The sequence below is a fragment of the Schistocerca nitens genome, chromosome 5 (assembly GCF_023898315.1).
Source record: "Schistocerca nitens isolate TAMUIC-IGC-003100 chromosome 5, iqSchNite1.1, whole genome shotgun sequence".
In the NCBI taxonomy this organism is placed as follows: domain Eukaryota; kingdom Metazoa; phylum Arthropoda; class Insecta; order Orthoptera; family Acrididae; genus Schistocerca; species Schistocerca nitens.
In genome coordinates this window covers 596075577-596096971 of record NC_064618.1, presented here as the reverse complement: position 1 = coordinate 596096971, position 21395 = coordinate 596075577, and positions in this window count along the sequence as shown.

Sequence of the window (21395 nt, the reverse complement as noted above, 5' to 3'; positions counted from 1 at the left end):
TTACTGAATAAATGGTTTCATGTACTCTAATCTTTGTCCGTCGCTTGATCTTGTCTCCATCACATTTACATTCCCATATTTCGTTCTCCAGAATGTCAGTACATGCCCCAAAGGATGGTCACTTGCAAGGGTTTATCATAAATTGCTTACCTCGTTATATGTCCAGTGCCTTGACAATTCTAGATAAGAATGTCCAGTTTTTTTTAACAGTCAGTTCTAACACTAATTTTCAGATACTTACTTAAACTCACATCTCTTAACGGTGGAAGTTTCAATTTCATGCTACAGACAGAGATCAATAAATATCCGAAATTCAATGTCAATATTGAATCTCGAACAAAGTATTGTTGGAGAAATTGACAACTGGAATCTTCTTGTTTCGTTCAGTTTACTTCCTTAACGTAAGATTTTCCAGTCTTCACAACTTTTTTATTCCAAATATGACGCTTAACAAGTCACCACCTTTCTTTTTCCTTTACATAATCGTAATCACGTTCGTATTAGATTGCTTTATCTGTAACATTACTTACACAGTAAAACATGTAGTCTTCTGCACTTAACTGTCTGCTGACGTCCCTCCTTATTCCAGTTTTCATTACGTTGTCAAAGGCTATCCTTGTTTGCTTGGTTACTACGTATGTTGTGCAATATTAGTTTTTGTGTGGGTGGTCATTGACAGCTTTAATGCGAGAAAACACATGTAATGCTGTACATTTACTTTATTAAACAACCGATTTTGGTTAGTGTAGCTCCATATTCAGTTTGTCTCTATCACTTTACAAATTTCATTACAAATTATTCACGCACACGCATTAATAAACAAATGTATTGGAACTTTCGACAGGTTTAGTATTTATAATTATATGGAATGGTTCAAATTTGTTACAGAGTATATGTATACGCTCAACTAATTACTTCTAAAGTTTAACAACAATTTTATTCCAATACGTTTGTACTGTGTTATTTGTAAGTACTTTGGTGTTTCAGAAGATGACTGCACGAAAACCACAGGTATCAGTGGGTAGAGAACCTCTCCAAGTTTTTAACCTACATTCCTAGTGCCTAATATGGGCACCGCTTGTTATACGGCTAAGGTCAATACGTCACTCATGTCGCTGATATTAATTGAGCGGGAAAGCGTGACAGCAGCCTGCTTTGAAAATGTGTTCATTGGGTTTCCTATCTGGAGGCACGAAGAAATTTGATGTGATAGTTCTTTTAATAATTTATGGAGTAGATAATTTGCCTGTATGCTCTGACACTCTTGGCCCCAAGTGAACTATGCTGTGATGAATGTTACGGATCGAAAATGGTAATATACAGCATCCACTGATATGTGTAATACTTCTGTATGTCTTGTAGCTTTCGTGCAGCGTCTCCTGCAACCATAGACGTGCTTGTAAATAACCTGATCTACCAGTACGTGTGTATGTACTGTCTATGTATAATGATACTACTTGGTATGGATAAACTAAATTTGATCCCAAACATGCAGAAACCTTTTGTGTAATACAGAGAAAGACCAGCTTTGTAAGTAATGAGATTTGTTTAGAACCGCAATACTTCTTTATTGTAGCCATTACGAAGCAAAAAGTAGAATCGTGTGTTAGAATTTGTGAGATGTTGTCGGATACCGGAGGAACTACTTCCATCTCTGATAGTGTTTTGCAACCTCCGAAAATTTGATGATTAATCTCCTATAAAATACATTTTGCACGTTCAATATACTGGACCTTGATGTAAAATCTTTCACACATTGTTAAATCCCAATTAAATTACATTCTGTAGCATTTGAAAAGTGAAACTCTAATCGTTCTAACGCACAAGCACTATTTATCCACATTAACCTTAGCTCATTTCCCTGACCTGCTACGGAACACACACACATTTCAGTTACATCTTGACATGACCTTTTTATCCATCTATCATTTCTATGTTCAGTATGGGTGTCTCATTAGATTCATTTTTTATGGAACCTCAAGTGTATACTTGTGAGGACGACTAAGCAGTGCTCTCCTTGATCATATTCAAAGTTTTATGCACCCTCACTGCAGTGGTCCAACTGAGGTAGCATAGTGGTAAAGACACTTGACTCGTATTAGAGAGAAGCGGAGCCCAAATACCCACCCGGCAAGTTTTATTTACGTTCTGAGACCTGTATCTAAACCGTCTCTTGCGAATGTAATCATGGTTTTATTTTTGTTTTTGTGTCCAAATAAGATAATGGCCACTTCATTACGTGTCGTCGTCGTAGCCGACGTTCACTTCAGAGATTAGACAGCAGCCTGTTATAAATGTCATATCCCACAACAACTATTACTAGGTTTTTTACAATCCTTCTTCCCTGTCAAGCAACGCTTCATTTCTTTTTTTGGTAATGTTTTGTTATATTGACCGACGTACTCCATTAATGTTGATAACGCTCAGTCTAATAGTTTCGACAGCGGCGTTTGCATCAATGCGATGACGCTTTCCACAAACATGAAGCAACTCTCAATGCTATTAGCTTTGGATAAGTCTTCCGCTGAGCTGATAATAGGTATATCCGTAAGCTGATGGTCACACAAGCGGGAAATTTTACAGATCGCATATTATCGGCTAGTTTTTCTATGTAACACAAATTTTGGGCCACATCAAATTTATATTTTCTAAATGTAACTACACTTACTCTCCTTGCAAGGTGGCTGTTGTAGACTCTCACCGTTCACACAACAGACTCGGAAAATGTAAGGGTAAACTGTTGAATAGAGTGCACAACAGAACAAGCGTAGTACAATTCTCGGCCCGGCGGGTGGATCGGCCATTCGTTTTTCGACAATGAAGCCTTTGTTAGGCCGATTCCTGAATACAGCTGTTATCTCACCTTTCTAGCCCTATACACTGATACAGAACACTGTATGTAGCTGCGTAAGACGAGTGTGGCCTTGTTTATTGGTACTGATTTGGAACTTTTAGTCCTAACAATAGTTTTCTACGATATTTTCGGGAATCTTGATTGTCAATTTCAGGCTACGACAAGACGCGGCGACGAGGAACTGGAACCCGTGGTTGTTACTAGCACATCATGAATACAAACCTTATTGAATTTTGGGACAGCAGCTAATTATGCAACACAGCTACACCAAAATAACAACAGGGACAACAAAACTAATTGAGAAACATTGCGAGATTTTACAGATTCAGCACAATGACCCTCCGAAGAGCACAGCGGAATGGGGTGACGGTCCAGCAACACCACTCGTATATAAACCCAAGTTGATGACATCTGACGGACAAGACTAACGACCTGACGTAACAAGTAACGTGTTATCTGACCAGGCGACATTTTTTTTACTCTTCCGCGTTCGTGCATCGGACTTCGAGCCGACTGCACTCATAGTTATTGACGATCTTCTTGCGTCAAAATGGGAACATTTAGGAGTTTTCTGTCGAGAAAGCGTCATATTTCACAATGTGCACTCAGCAGTGTGCAGCGAAAAACTTTTACATGCACCATTTCTGTGGGCAGATCTGACATACTGTAGATCGGAGGCAGTCCCTCTTTTCAAAGCAGATAAGTAGCCATTCCCCGAGAACAGCAAGCGTGTTATCGCATGCTGCTGATTTCACCGTCATTCAATCACTTTCCATAGAAGCTCACGACGATAACACGCAAACTGCCGACTAGCACCTCCGATTCCCAGATGCCCGTCCCCACGTGTGGAACTATAACAATCATTCCCTCGACAAAACCGCTTATATCAGTGGATGCTTCCAAATAACGTTTCTTCATTTGTCTCTGTTCCGATCATAAACTTTCCTTACCACGTGGCGTGTCTCTGTTGAACAATTAAACTTTCCTTACCACATCGAGAGTCCACAGTCCCGCAGTGAGCAGTGGTCATAATGTTCTAGCTCCTCACTTTATCTACAACGTTAGCTGATGTTTTGAAAAGCAAGTAAGATCGACATTTACGTTCATTCCACTTCTTTTTTGTCTTCTTTAGTCAGGTTTCTCAGCAGACTCGAAAATTACGATTAGTCTTAGAACCCAGCAGCCAGAAGCTAATACATATACCGACTGCTACACTAACGTGTCAGGAAAGGGAAAACTGCTGGTTCATATGCGGACAGTGTCTTGGTTGAAAGTGTAGTATTCTGTGCTCACAGTATAACTCGCCTTATGACTGTTACCTAATTAAGCTTAGAGTTTTTCGCCTAACTATCGACCACGACGTTTGAGACAGAGCTCTTAGAATGTTCATACCTAGTTCAAGCGGGGTTCTAAGTTTTTTTCTTTCTTTTGTTGTTGTTGGAGTACAAAGTTTTTCAGTTTTGAGCTACATCAAAATGCCTCCTTGCTTCTCTGCCATAACTCATCGGAGTATCTTTGCTGGGACAGCTGAGACAGCTCATGAGATATTCCACATCCAGGTAGTCACCATAATGACATTTTTCGTGTCCGCAGCTCGTGGTGTAATGGTTAGCGCCGCTGGCTCTATATCGCGAGATCGATGGTTCAGTTCCCGTCGCGGTCGGACGTATTCCTCGCTCGGGACATGGGGGTGTTTTTGTTGTGCTAATCTTAAATCTCATCTTCGTCGACGCGAAACTTGTCATATTGCTGTCAAATAGAAAAAAAATTGTTGCACCAGGTGACCTAACTTTCTGAATGGGGGTCTCGCTATCACTAAAGCATTTCATTTTCGTTTCTGTGCTCTCATTCACATGTAAAGATCTTAGTTTACCACGTTTTGCCTTCACTGTCTATATAAGTCCGTTCTGATGCGATCCAGGTTCCTCCAAATTTGCCATCATACGTTCTCGCCGCTGCATCAGAGGCTTAAAGGTTCTTTTAAGTTCTTTGTTGAGAAGTCCCTTGTGGGGGACAAGGATAGAGTCCCCACTAGCGCACTCTCTACACAGATACTGTCGTCGTCCCCTCTAAAAGTTGCTATAACAAGCAAAGGTCAGTCCTTTCACAAAAGGAAATCAAAGTGAGACGAGAACTAGAAACGGCACTTCTCGGAGTCAAAATTGACAGTTGTAAGCCTAAGTGCTTGTGAATTACCAAAAATAAACTATTACTGGCAGAACTTTTCCGCGCACACAAATGGAACATACTCTGTATCCAAAACAACGCACAAAGGAGAAACGAAGGGAACAAGTTTAACCTTAGGAACTATACACACTAAATGCGACAGTGAAATCTTTGAAAAACTACATGTAGCCATAGCACTGACAGGCAGAAGCAAATGCAGTGACTTAGAGATACTAACAACCGAATGCAGAACCTTCACCATGGTATCTATATACAAACACCCAGGTTACAGTCTGAGCCAGACACTAACGCCCAAACCTTTATACAGTCAGAAAATATAGCCCCTAAGAGGAGACTTAAATTGCCATGGCATGATACACAGCTACAAGGAAATGAATGAGATTGACTATACACTACACCAATGATAAAATAAATTACTTATAATTATCACATAAGACAAAATTAACATCAGTACCATATGTTAGTCAATCCCTAAAACGCAATGCAGGTAAATTGGAATCCATTGATACGCTTTTGTCAGAACAACGTAAACACCATTCGTCAGAAGGTTCAGTTTTAATACTTCCAATGGATGCTGAAGATTGCATCACAGAAGCAAAGAAACTCAGCCCAGCTGCGGAGATCTATATAAACATCGTAAAATGTAAGTGCGAAATCATTCATTCACTTATGTATAATAGGCTGAAATCGCGATCACAAACAAATATATTTAACAACTGTCTACGAGAAAAACGTTGTCAGTTGTAAAATATTTCAGGACTGTGGACACAAATAAATAGAAAAGAATTCCCTAGAATTTAAACATTTCCTTTAATAAGCTAAGTACCTACAGAAGACTATGTGGGCCAGAAAAATCTTCAGGTTTGTCCTCATAAGTATCACAGTTACTACCTTTAGATTTAAAATACAAAATTCATTTGCCATACTCTCTAATAATTCTCTGTTCAGTGATACGAACGCTTTTTGTAAGGAATACTTTCATTTGTTGTACCAAATACTCTGAAGCGTACCTATCATTACACCTTCGGAATAGGCCTATTGCTGTAATGTAAGTTTCCCAACACCATGGATCAACCCACTGCGTGTACGTCTACAAGACTAACATAGGGACAAGCAGAGATATAGCCACTTAATATTTCTTCATTTCTTTCCCAGAACAGAATTCCATCTGGTTGCATATGGAGGGGAGATTAAGGTACATTCTGACGACAACGAGACTATTAGAGACGGAGCACAAGGTCGGACTTTTCTTTTGTAAGTACGGGGAAGGAAATCAGCAGTTCCCTTTCAAAGGAACCGTCACATCATTTATCTTGTGTTCTTTGTGGAAAACGCTCTGACTCTTCTGCAATTACAATTAAAAAATGAAGCATACCTCTTAGACACGGAATGGATTTATAAAAGAGCAGATCATGCATCGGCGAAGTGTTCATTTTAAAACAACTGGTAGAAGCAAGAACCTATTATAATAACAAAATTATTGGCAGGACAGAAAAAATGGCACTGAGAGGAGTCGAACAACTAAGATCAGAGATATTTTTAGAAAAAAAAACCACTATAAAGATCACTTTAAAAAATAAGGCGACGAAAGGGACAAAAATTAAGTTTTATAAAAGCTTGGCAGTTGCTGTACTTGTAATACTTTCCATGTGTCTTAAATGGTTTCTTTGGAAATTTGTGGTAAGTTCCTATGGGACCAAACTGCTGAGGTAATCGCTCCCTAGGCTTACACACTGCTTAATCCAACTTAAACTAAGTAACCTAAGGGCAACACACACACCCACGCCCGAGGGAGGACACGAATCTCCAACGGGGGCAGCCGCACGAATCGTGACAAGGCGCCCAAGACCGCGCGGCTACCTCGCGCTTCTAAATGGGTTTCCTAAGAGCTGAGATGAAATATACAAAATAACATAAAATTACAGAACGAAGGTATTAGACAGGCAACAGGCCACCAATAAACGATATAACACACAAAGAGGTAAAACGATGGACTATGTGGGAAAAAATTCAGAGAGGCGATTATCACTCAGAGTTCTTAAACATGCAAAAAATGGGGAAACAAATTTTGAAAAACCCAAGAAGTATGCTGGCCGGGGTGGCCGAGCGGTTCTAGGCGCTTCAGTTTGGAACCGCGCGACCGCTATGGTCGCAGTTCGAATCCTGCCTCGGGCATGGATGTGTGTGTCGTCCTTAGGTTAGTTAGGTTTAAGTAGTTCTAAGTTCTAGGGGACTGATGACCTCAGATGGTAAGTCACATAGTGCTCAGAACCATTTGAACTTTTGAACCCAAGAAGTAATTGCTGTCTAAGGCTGAGCCATGAAGACGGAACAGACTCAAGCCAAAAAGCTGATTATGAAACTGATGACTATAGTAAAGAGTGTAACTGGGCGCTGATACCCAGTACTGTTCGTCATTGCTTTAAGCACATCCTAGTTAATATACAATTTGAACGTCACAAATTCATAGATATTCCTTGTTCTGTAGCGAAACAACGGTAACTGAGGACGCCGGCTGGTCGCAATCTCCGTCAGCTGACTTCCCCAGCGCCGATGCTACAGCGCCGGCCGGGCCGGGTCGTCGACTGACCGTTCAGGGGCAGCGCGGCACGCCCGCTTCGCATGGCCATGAATAATGCAGGCCCCACCCCCAGGAGGCAGGGCGTGACCCTTGGCAGGCGGGGTGAACGCATTTCTGGACCTGACGAGCTCCGCGCTTCCGGGAAGGACTCGTCATTTCTCTGATGTGCTTCTCTCAGTTCTGGCAACGAACGACTACTGGGAACCTGGATTCGTTCTCCGTGCATGATCTATGTGGTAATTAAATATAAAAAGAATCATACATTGGAAACTGAAAGAAATGCTCACAAGTAGCCTTAAATTCATCGTAAAAGGGCATAAATAAGATTCGCTTACACGTTTGGAATTTGATTTACTCAGTGCAACTGAGGAAGAATTGTAACATCTCTGGAAAAGAATGGTCTGCTGAGTAGAAAATGGTTCAAATGGCTCTGAGCACTATGGGACTTAACTTCTGAGGTCAGCAGTCCCCTAGAACGGAGAACTACTTAAACGTAACTAACCTAAAGACATCACACACATCCATCCCCGAGGCAGGATTCGAACCTGCGACCGTAGCAGTCGCGCGGTTCCGGACTGCGCGCCTAGAACCGCTAGACCACCGCGGCCGGCTGCTGAGTAGAGAATATAGACGGAGAGTAAATGACATAAAAACGAAGGAATTGAGAACGAACAGAAATGAGGTTAGCCATACAGTTGATATCGAAATTTGGGATCAGCAGACGAAGTGATGGAGTTCTGTTGTTGTTTGAAGCAAAGCAACTCATGAAAGACGAATCGAGGGAGATGTAAGATGTAGACAGGCAAATAAGCTAGTTCCTCGCTAAGGCAATTCGAGTGGTCCCAAACGGAAGAGCTGGAAGTAAAATTTCTTACACTGGAGCGCAGCAATGTATGGAAGGTGATCATGGCTGTGGGAATAGCAGAAAAGAAGACATTCAGTGCATTTAGGTTGTAGTGTGACGGAATGATGCTGAAAGATTAGTGGACTGATGAGAAATGACGAGATCTCTGCAGATTTGGAGAGTATTATGGGAGAAAACTGTCTAGAATAAATGACCTGACGATAGCAAGAGAGATAATGCCTCTGAGCACTATGGAACTTAACTTCTGAGGTCTTCATTCCCCTAGAACTTAGAGCTACTTAAACCTAACCAACCTAAGGATATCACACACACCCATGCCCGAGGGAGGAGTCGAACCTGCGATCGTAGCGGTCGCGCGGTTCCAGATTGTAACGCCTAAAACCGCTCGGTCATCCCGGTCGGCGCAAGAGAGTTAAGACATCAGAGGGTATCCTCCATGTTACTACAGGGGCTGTAGGTGGCAAACGTTGTAGGAAGAGAAAAAGATGTGACTACAACCAAGAAATGACTGAGGACGTTGGATGTAGGTCCTATGAAGACATTGGCACACGAGAGAAATTCGTTGACGGACGAAATGAAATGCACCAGCTAACAGATGACAGAAACGAGGTTACAAAATAATACTACTGAACATACTTCAAATCATTACAGACATTCAATTATCTGAAAAAGATGCTCGTTGCTGGAATCAACAATGATTCTTTAATTGTGATTATGCCAGCAGTCTCTGTGGGTCTTACTATATTTTAACTGTAAACTTCACTTTTCTTTTAGTCTAGAGCACGTGTGCCAAGAAAGCTGATTTTAGAGGAATCTAAGTTCGTAATCAATTTTGTTTATCCAGTAGATACAGAAGTAGACAAGAGTGATATTTTAAAAGTAAAATGGTGCCTGTACGACAAGAAATTTATGATGGTAGAGAAGCAGCCGAAGGACTGAGGGACATGAAATGAACGTTCTCCATCATATGAGTCTTGAGAAGCTAAGTCTGTAGTAAATTGTAACTGGTACGTTACATTCTATTTCCTTAAATATCCTAAAGATAATGTGTTGTTAAAGAACTTTTAGTTTAAATTATTTTTCAGATGCATACATTAGCGTCACAATTAGGAGCTACTTCTTCAAGAAATGTGTATAACAAGAGAAAATTTAATGGAACGGAATATTCAGAACTTTACATTAGGAAACAAACTTTTTGCATTTCTTACTTACATTCTTTGCTTGTACCGGTATAATACAAAACTCTGTATTATTAGCGACGGTAGGTCATTGATAGAGATTCATACCCTCCTTCTCCTGGGAAGATATCAAAGTAACGTCTATGACCTCTACCATTAACTACAGATAGAACCAATACTTATCATGGTGAGGCGTTCCACATTCGACTCCCTGCCCTGCCATACTGGTTCCATGTCGAACCTGAGCACACAGTTTATGTATCAGCTGGGAGTGCTCTAGGTCTATTGGCATCAATAAGCGATTCCATTCTATCACATTGGATTTTTCATGTTGACTACGCCATTTTAACTATCGCAACACTGTGAAACGAGCGAGTAAGCTTTCTCTAAGGCTTTCATGGAAATCCATGTCATCATTTTCATTGCCAGTAATGGGAAACGAGATAAATCGGCAGAATACTACATTTTAATACATATTAGCCTCTAAGTCTACAAACGACATGCTGAAGTAAATACTTTAATGATGAGCCAGTAAGTATTCTAGAATTATTTCTGAGGACCGGATAACGAGTTATTCAAATGAGGAACATGGTCATCCCGAACATACTATTTTAGCTGGTGATGTCTCATGGGATAAGTACAGGTAGACGGTAGTGATGTTAATAGTGATTCGACTTATCGCTTCTTCACACAGCGTTGCGTTACAGCAATGACAGAGCGCCATCTTGAACATAGTTTTGTACCTGGTGATGTACTACGGCATAAATAGTGGTAATAAAAGTGATGTGATTTTCCAGGCCTTCACGGCCGTTGCTTTAGGGGAATAGATGCCTTTGTAATTCTTTTGACCTATATGTGGTATTCAAATAGTAATATGTGCTCGTGGCCAATATTTAATATGGGTAGTCAATTCTTGTAACTATTAACAATCGCAATTTCAGTCGATTTGGTGACTTCGTAAAAGTACTGGTTCACTACCACTTTTGCCTCAGCTGCCACTGTGGTCTATAAAGATAATACTATGTTCTCATACTAAAAATGTATTGACTACTTGTATCTTAATCTGGGACCAATGGTATATAAAGCCCGCCCGGCTAGCCTGGCACGAATGCGCCCGGCGGATTAGTGTCGAGGCCCGGAGTGCCGGCCAATCTGTGGACGGTTTTTAAGGCGGTTCTCCATCTGCATCGGCGAAAGCGCGCCTGTTCGCCTTCTTCCACTTCCGTTACACTATGTCGGCGATTGCTGCGCAAACACTGTCTCCACGTAAGCATACACGATCATTACTCTACCACGCAAACATTTGGGGTTACACTCGTCTGGTATGAGAAGTTCCCGGGGGTGGGGAATGTGGTGGTCCACTGGGGACCAAACCTCGGAATAACCCTAGGTTTTCTGTGAGGTGGCGGTTAGGTGGGTGGATTACTGTGGCTTGTTGTGGGGTTGTGAACCACTGAGGGCTATGGCGGGACGAAGCCTCTCCCTCGTCTCTATGTCCCCGGTTTCAATACACAATACATACACACAAAATCTAATATAAAATATGTTTCACTGATCTTTTAATAAGTTTCGTCTTATAAGCAGAGTTACCTTACGACTTGGGTTTCTGACTATAGAGTGTAGGGATGGACATGTGCAGCTGATGGAACCATTGTTTCACGTTTTATTTATCGTTTGCAATTTTTCCTTGTAGAATTTCCTAAATTTAGGGATAATAACAAAAAATCACAGCCTAAATACCAGAATGTAAAAAGCGTATACATTTGTGGAAAATACATCTCAAAATATATGTCACTGGAATTAGGCATACCCATCTTGCTATAAACAGCGATGAAATTGAGTTGAGATTTTTGGAGGTGGCAGTCTCCGTGGACAAAAAAATGATTAAGATTCACATCTCTTCATTGCAACAGATCTTTACGTGATATGTTGTAAATAACTAAAGACATAATAGTATTTATTTCGTCTTGTTCTAAGCTATACGATACGTGTTCATAATAGCGTGGAGAGTGTTAGCAGAGGACAGTCGGAAACCCTTCCATTCAGCACACACAATGCATTTAGTTGGAAGTCTACAAGCGACATAATGAACGTAAATACTTCGGTGATGAAAAAAAGTGTCTCGGAGAGCTCACGAGGAGCTATTCTAATAACGGATAATTATGCATAAGCCTAAGCTGAACGAAGAGCATTTAAATTTCAGAATTATTTAAAGTAAGCGCGGATCTGATGCTTTGTCTGATGGCTGGCCAGTTATAGCCTCCGCGACCGGCGCACAACACAGTCACAGCGGAAGTTTTGCTTCCATAAACATAGGTCGGCCGGACGGCGGCGATACAGTTTGGGAAGTTGGCAGGCGTGGCTGCACCGTGTCCGCATACGGGTTGCGCGCAGCGGACGCTCGCCGGCAGCTGCATTATTCATGGCGCCGCCAGGCCCAAGGAGCCCATAAGCCGCGCCGGACAGCGGCCTGTGGAGCACCGTGCTGCGGTGTGCTGCACTGTGGCCGTCATATGCCGCCATGTGCCGCAGGCGTCCCGGTACCACGTCACGTACACAACGCCGGGCCCGCGCGGGGACTACTTAGCGGGATTGGCGAAACGCGAGGGCTGAGACTCAGTTGTTGCACCTCAGCTCACCGAGTACGAGTACCTGGCAGCAGCTGTGTGAAAAGTAACTGCACTAGGGTGTAGTGCAATTAGCTTTTTCTGTTATTCAGATGAATCTATTCAGTAACAGAAGGTTGGGAGATAACAGAATTTTTGTATTAATCGTGGGGATGTTTATTGGTAACTGCTGTTCCAAATATTCCAGGACTTCTCTTGTGTGGTTCAGATCGGGTGACTGAACGGCCAATCTGTTGCGAGAGGGTGTCTGAGTGTTCTTCAAACCAGTAACGTATACGTCCAGCCCTGAGAACATTAATCGATGTGTCTGTATCATAATCATCATGAAGAGGTAGAAGAAAGGACAACACACTGTAACCGAGAAAGTTGAAATAAAGGTCCTGGTTTTATTCCTAGCAACCTGAATGTGTGAGCCCAAGCCTGCTTATTGAGCACTTATTGTGTTGAGGGTGGTAGCTAAGGTTTCAAAAAATGTTCAAATGTGTGTGAAATCTTATGGGACTTAACTGCTAAGGTAATCAGTCCCTAAGCTTACACACTACTCAACCTAAATTATCCTAAGGACAAACACACACACCCATGCCCGAGGGAGGACTCGAACGTGCCGGCCGCGGTGGCCGAGCGGTTCTAGGCGCTTCAGTCCGGAACCGCGCGGCTGCTACGGTCGCAGGTTCGAATCATGCCTCGGGCGTGGATGTGTGTGATGTCCTTAGGTTAGTTAGGTTTAAGTAGTTCTATGTTCTAGGGGACTGATGACCTCTGATGTTAAGTCCCATAGTGCTCAGAGCCATTTGAACCATTTTTGAGGACTCGAACCTCCGCTGGGATCAGCCGCACAGTCCATGACTGCAGCGCCTGAGACCGCTCGGCTAATCCCGCGTGGCGCTACGATTTCCTCATTAGTTTCCCACTCTTACACTTCTTGATTCGTTTCTGTGTTGTCACGGGCACTGTTCTTGTTTTCATTTCGAAAGTTTATTATAGATTGTCGAGAAGGATTTCACTTCTTTGGTTTCGTTTCCTAGCGACGGCGTTCCTGGCGTCTCATTAGAGAGCAGTCGTCAGATCCTTGAAGCGATCCTAATGGCACGTACGGCTCTCTGAGGAAGGTTGTCTTGCTGTTGCTCCACAAGGTATGAGTGCGCGGTCGCCGACGACGAAGGAGATGGTTGCCGCGTTCTGGTCACTTGAAGATTCATTGTTTCCGTCTGCCGTAGCATCTTCTCAGTTGGATAGTTCCCATTTCTGGTGCCTTCATGGTCCTGTCAGTACTCCTTGTATTTCGGGGCCCGTCATAAAAATGAATGGTGAGAACCTCTTCCGTGTGTGATTATTGAATGTGTATTGTTTTGCTGAGCCTCGCTGAGACTTATATTGGATCCAAGTCTATAACGTTGAGTAGCTTTCGCTAATGGCCGTTATTTGTCCTGGGTTTTAAAAGTGGATCTGCATCTTTAGTAGGCAATACATGCCAGAGTTATTTTACAACAGTTGCAAATGAAGGATCATTTTGTCCGGCCTGCTTAAACAAGGACATTGTTCGAAATCAGTGCCTGTACTTTATATGGGACGCTCTTGAGTTTGAACCTGGAAAAAGCCATTGCTTTTGAAGCACTCTTGCGTTAGTTCTCTAGGATTATTTTTGCATTTTTATTCTGGACGATCAGGTTCAAAAAAATGTTCAAATGTGTGTGAAATCTTATGGGACTTAACTGCTAAGGTCATCAGTCCCTAAGCTTACGCCGGCCGAAGTGGCCGTGCGGTTAAAGGCGCTGCAGTCTGGAACCGCGAGACCGCTACGGTCGCAGGTTCGAATCCTGCCTCGGGCATGGATGTTTGTGATGTCCTTAGGTTAGTTAGGTTTAACTAGTTCTAAGTTGTAGGGGACTAATGACCTCAGCAGTTGAGTCCCATAGTGCTCAGAGCGATTTGAACCTAAGCTTACACACCAATTAACCTAAATTATCCTAAGGACAAACACACACACCCATGCCCGAGGGAGGACTCGAACCTCCGCCGGGACCAGCCGCACAGTCCATGACTGCAGCGCCTGAGACCGCTCGGCTAATCCCGCGCGGCAACGATCAGGTGTTCCAATGTTTTAACATATTTGTATTTTCAATTGCCTGTTTCGATGGGCCACACTTTTCTTGTTCTGAGGACGAATACGATCCATTATTTGCAGCTATTATATAATTCTGAGATGTATGCTGTGTATGGTGTATAGTCTGAGCTGAACCAAGCTACTGTTTGAGCGTGGCCTGAGCTCCAGCTGGAAACCTTGCTTTGATTAACTAAATCTTAGCTCCCTTTTAGCTACACTGTTAATCTATTCCTCAAGGCGCTTACATTTGTCTTGTCGCAGTTTAATCATTCACATTGTTTGCAACTGAATAACTTTTGTTTTCGTCAGTTAAAAATGTTGTTTGAGTTACATACTTTCTGAATTTAAAACTTCTATAAATTTTATTGGTGGATTATATTTTAAATGTACATTACCTTATTTGTTTCAGATTACTTTATTTTTCGGTGTTAAACGTGAAAGGATTTTTTTTTAAGAAATCGTTCTTAAGTGTAGAGCGCCTCGGGGCCATTCACACGTGATAAAAATTGAAACTAAAATATGAAATAACAATAGCAGTATAAAAATTTGGCATCTTGTACAGTCAGCACTTTACCACTTCCTATATTTCACTTTCGTTTTGTCCTCCGGGATTAGTTTGACATCTGACTCTTGTAGAAACTTATTCTGTTACTGTATTTCTGAACGTCTGGATGTCAGTTCGACACACACTGACTGATTTCCTTTCGTTTAATGTAGATAGAAAACTAGGATGTGATTACCGCGACAATCGATATGTTTGACGGTAGTGTACCCAGCATTTTATTTATTCTACTATCATTGTCGAAATATATTTCCGTTTATTATTCCTTCTCAACTGGTAATATACTATTATGCATCTTAATCTGTTGCAAATTTAATCGCTATTTGTTTAAAATGGCGGCCTTAAATTGCTCAAGCGTTCCGTATTCTGCATCTATCGTTATGGCCTGTCTTTGAGCTTCGTCATCTAGCTCTCCTCTTACAAGACTTATTTTCTGTGTTTTTGGTGCACAGTTCGTGTAAGTGTCCTTTGAACTCAGGAACTGTGTGACAAAATGTTTTTCGTTAGTATGAAATGCTGCGAAACTACCTGAATGAAAAAGATTTCAGTTAATATTCCTCTCCAACGGGGGCCTACACTAATTCCTTGTAGCAAAATTAACTGAATTTTGTTGTTGACTTGTTTCTTAATATCACCGAACTCTTGAAAGTTACCAGCTACTGAGTGTGTTTGCTTTAGATCGTCGTAAATTTTATCCATTTTCTGTACACTGGTGCGTTGCTCAGTTTCAATTTTATTTAAGCAGTCCCTGCCTTCTCTACCGCTTCTGCTTGTTACTTATAGATACTTGCGCAACAGCCTATTGCTGGCTTTCTGTATGTGGGCTGACACCTTATTTTAGCTAATGACCTTCGTTGTTTGTTGATACCCGGCAACACCTAGTGCTGACTGATTATCTAGATGGATCATCAGTTCTTCCACTTGTTTCTCACATCGTTCAGCAACTTGCTTTATGATTTGACTTGGTTCAATAACGCTTTCCAGCTGGTAACTGAGGATTTAGTTTCGGCCAGTCTTTTGTTCTGATTCTTAAACTTTATGTTGTACCTTTTGTTCCATTCGTCTTTTTCTTGATTTTCTCATTCAGTTGCTTCACACTCACAAAACTCTCGATTATTCGTAGTGGCTGTAGAATGACTCATATATAATCTTTGTCTTGAGCTTTCGTACCTTTTTTTGATGATTCGTTGTTGGAATAGGGGAAAATCGTCCACGCCTCTCTCATGCTGGGAGAGGTACTTTATTCGCTAATACTTTATTCTGTTGTTACCTGACGTCCGTTGAGTAACCTTCATGTATCATCCATTTCAGGACCTACTTGGTTCCCTGCCTTCAAAGCAATTGCCACGATTCTGTTATAACTCAGTTCTTCAAAATATTTTTGAAACTGTCTCTTGAACACAGTCAGTACCCTGCTTACAACTTGATTTCAATGTCGTATTTTAGACACGCGTGAATAACATGAGAACTGCTTGATAACGCAACACACATTAAAATAGAGCATCAGCTAGAGATATGGAATAAGAATCTGATATCACAGAGACCATTATTACCTTTTGTGACACACAACGCTGTTGCATTTTAAACACAGTAAATAAGTGGCTACAAAGCAGAAAGAAGCTTAGAAGAAAGCCTTGCGTAATGCTAATAATGTACTAGTAATACAAGAATAGAACAACGCACATGTCAGGATGCATGCATTAATTTATACAGCACATTTACAATACGTGTAACGCGAATGTTAACCACAACTACTTCTGCAAAACGGATGTATTACATGGGAAAGTTAATGTACAAGTGGCAAACACAGATTAAATTACTGTGATCGACAGTTTCTGAGGAAGTAATCCTAATGGACACAAATTGGAAAATTTAGTTTCCTTTCAGTTAAACACGGTGGTGTGCTCACAGGCAATGTGGGTTCTCACATAATCGTAGCCGATTCCTGGACATTATATAGAAGTCCGCTACACTGATGCTCCTGGGCAATGACGTCTGCTTCTCCATCAGCACTGCACTCCGTTTGTTGTAAACAAACAGCATGTACTCATAATCCAGGAAAATTGATGATGCAACAAGCAACGCGAGGAAACACTCCAACGTACATATGAAGGTATTTCGCGTATGCTTCATCGAGGCATTTCATAGATTCGAACAACTTAAGAATAGAAGTAGAATACGATGAAAGTGCCATTTTTTTAAAAAAAAAAAGGTTTCTCTGTTATTGTGTACCCGGTACTCAGCTGCATGTCTCTAGACTTGATGTTGGTGCCACACAATGGAGAAAGTCTTTCAAATATGCGGTAAAAGAGGGCACATGATCTTCGTGTCCAGCTGGATTTCCCTCAAAATAGTAAAAAAATATGAGGCGTGGTGTTTCTTAAGTACAGTTCTACCAGTTAAAAACCATTTCTGTATTAGTAGAATTGCAAAGAAATCGTATTGCCTCAGTACTAATGGCACTTGGAACAAAATATTTCTTCCCTCTTTTCTTTTTCCCTTTTTTTTAAAAATAGATGAGTATGTTTTGACTGGTTTGATAAGGCCTGCCACGAATTCCTCTCCTCCTCGTCGTCAATTCAGAGGAGAGCCTACTCATTTATTGCCTTGTAACTCCACAATTTTCAATATTCTTCTTTAGCATCACATCTCAAAGCATCGATTTTCTTCTCTTCTGGTTTCCCTGCAGTCTGTTATTCACTACCATACAAAAATGGGTTCAAATGGCTCTGAGCACTATGGGACTTAACATCTGAGGTCATCATTTCCCTAGAACTTAGAACTAATTAAACCTAACTAACCTAAGGACATCACACACATCCATGCACGATGCAGGATTCGAACCTGCGACCGTAGCGGTCGCGTTATTCCAGACAAGCGCCTAGAACCGCTCGGCCACACTGGCCGGCACATTTACCATACAATGCTATGCTTCCACAGTACATTCTTCTTCAGATTAAGGTCTAAGTTTGATATGAGTAGACTTCTCTTGAGCAGGAATGCCCTCTTTGACTGTACTAGTTTGCTTCTTCTGCTTTTAGTTCGTCCGTTTTGCTTCCAAGATTGCAGAAATCCTTCACTTCGTCTACACTGTGATCACCAGTTTTGATATTAAAGTTCTCGATGTCCTCATTCCTACTACTTTCCGTTCCTTTAGACATTTTTCCTGTTAATTCTCAGTCCTTATTCAATATTCATCAGACGTTCTTTCCATTCGACACATCTTGTAATTCTCCTTTGCTTTAATTCTCCTTTACTTTCCGTAAGGACAGCAATGTCCTCAGCGAGTCTTATTATTAATATCCTTTCTTCTTGAATTTTAATCGCACTCTTGAACCTTTCCTATATATCTTTCATTGCTTATTCGATGTACTGATTTAACAGGCGAGACGAAAGACTACATGTCTTTTTTACCCCATTTGTAGTCCGAGCACTACGATCTTGGCTTTCCAGCCGTATTTTTCAGTTTTGGATCTTGTACGTGTTGTATTTACCCGTTTTCGCTATGGCTCACTCCTATTTTTCCCAGAATTTCGAACAAATTGTACCATTTTAGATTGCTGAAAGTGTTTTCAAGGTCGGCAAAGCCTATGATCGGGTCTTTATTTCTCTTTGGGCCCATTTCCATTGTCCAGAGGAACGTCAGGACAGTATGTCTGTGCCTGTACTTTCCCTAAAGCCAAACTGACCGTCATACCACATATCGTCACTTCTTTCCCATTCTTTTGTGTGCTATTCTTGTCAGCAACTAGGATATATGAGCTATAAGACGATTTTCCGATAGTTCTCGCACGTAGCTGCTCTTGCTGTCTTCGGAATTGAATGACTGATATTTTTCCGAAAGTTTGCCGGTCTCTCGACAGTCTCATAAATTGTTCAATGTAATTGAAATCACCTGCGGTGTATAAAACACAAACTGATAGTTACAAATAAAAGAACAGCCAGCAGACAGTGGTAATAATGCTATTTATTTGCAGAAACAGCTCCGATACCGGTTTCGAACTGACAGGTTCATCTTCAGAAGGCTGTTATTTACATTAGTTGTTGGAACAAAGACAGTCAAGGACTAATGTAAACAATAGCAAATGTAATAAAAGTGTTAACAGCCATTTAAAGATGACCCTGTCTGTGCTAAACCGGTCACTGTTCTATTTGTTTAAATAAGTAGCATTATTAACAGTGGCTGGTTGTCATTTACTTCTTTCCAAGAACGAATTTGTAAAAACTATCTTATTGGCAATTAGAGCCTGTCAGTTGTCTGCTTGCACTTAGAACTTTCTCAACAGAGTATTTACTTTCTAATTCACGTCTTTATTATTATTATTATTATTATTATTTGTGATACGGTGAGCATCATAATTCTGTGGTATTCGAATATCTCGCCCAAATTTTGGATACAGATCAATTATGTACAATGTTTTTTTTTCATTATTTTGAGAAATGTTAGATTTGCACTTACGACATTTTGCGTTGTAACTCTTCAACTAAACTTCGTTGTTATTTATACATACACGTTAATTAAAACTGACTGCTTACAGAAAATAAATGTTCGCCTCTACTTCGTATCCGAGTACTGAGTGTTCAAAGACATAGGCGCCAAGCAAGCGACTCTCGTACCGTTACTGGAATATTAGTACTGGTTTTATTGTGATATTTAACAGTGTTTCCTATACCAGTACATGGCGCATCACGCTGTATAACGCGTGGTGCATTCTATTTCATCAGTCGCCGTCTAAGAGATGACATAAAATCCGCCAAATTTCCACCTGCTGGGAGTTTTTCTTTTCCTTTGATCGGCGAGAGGCTATTAGGTTAGTGGGCAGCAGCTTTCATCTGTTGAAGAGGAAGCTCCATATGGTGGGTGCGAGGAAAATACGGCGGTGGCCCACCCTTCACCCTGCCGGACCCCACGCGGGGAGCGGCGATAAGCTGGCGCGCTCGGCCGGTGATTTCTCCAGGGGCGCCGTTGGAGACCAGCCTCCCCCAGCGGCAGTGCCAGCTGCTGACGGCCACTTCTGCCCCAGAAGCCCCTCCCAGACTCGCAAGGGCGTCAGCTCACTGCTGGTGACCACTGATCCTAGCCACTTGCCGTTCACGTGGAGGAGTATGTCTGTTCATCTTTTAGTGTACTGTGCACTACTGGGCGTTACTGAAGAGTTTAGTGCAAGTGGAGTTGTCGTAAAGCTTTAGTTATTATCTCTACAAAGCCAAATTGCGCCTATGGAACTTGATAACGCAGTCAGTCCTTCTCTACATCTGCTGAAGTGACAAAAGTCATGGGATAGCGATATAAACATATACAGATGGTGGTAGTATCATGTACACTATAAAAGGGGATTGCACACTGGCGGAGCTGTCTTTTGTACTAAGATGGTTCATATGAAAAGGCTTCAGACATGTGTGTTGCCACACGACGGGAATTAGCAGACTCTGAAAACGGAATGGCAGTTGGAGCTCCACGCATGGTGCATTACATTTCGGAAAATTCAATATTCCGAGATCAACATTGTCAAGACTGTGCCGGGAATACCATATTTCAGGCAATATCTCTCACCACAGACAACGAAGTGGCCGACAGGCGTTATTTACCGACCAAGGGCAGTGGTACTTGTGTAGAGTTGTCAGTGCTAACTGACAAGAAGCACTGCGTAAAATAACAGCGGAAATCAATGCGGGACGTACGTCGAACACATCCCTTAGTACAGTGCTGCAAAATTTGCCGTTAATGGGCTATGGCAGCAGACGACCGACCCGAATGCCTCGCTAATAGCACTACATTCGCCAGCATCGCCTCTGCTGGGCTTGTGGCCAGTCTGGTTTGACCGTAGAAGACTGGAAAACAATGGCCTGGGCAGATGAGACTCGATTTCAGCTGGTAAGAGCTGATGGTAGGGCTCGAGTGGGGCGCAGACTCAATGAAGTCATTGACTCAAGTTGCCAACAAGGCACTGTGCAAACTAGCGGTGGCCCCATAAGTACATGGGCTGTGTTTACATGGAATGGACTGGGCTCTCTGGTCCAACTGAAACGATCGTTGACTGGAAATGGTTACGTTCGGATACTTGGAAAACATTCGCAACCAGCCATTCTTGGACAACATGTTGCAAAATAATGATGAATTTTTTGTTTATGACAATGCGCCATGTCACCAGACCACGAGTGTTCTTGATTGCGTTGGAGAACATTCTGCACACTTCGATCCAATGGTTTGTCCATCTAGATCACTCGACATGAATCCCGTCGAACAATTACAGAACGTAACCGAGAGGTCAGTTGTGGACAAAATCCTGCACTTGCAGCGTTCTCGCAATAGAGGCTATAGAGGTAGCGTGGCTCAATGTTTCTGCCACAGTGTATTGAGCCGAGTTGCTGCACTGTTCCGAGCAAAAGGACGTCGGTCACGACATTAGGGGGCATCCCATGACTTTTGTCATCGC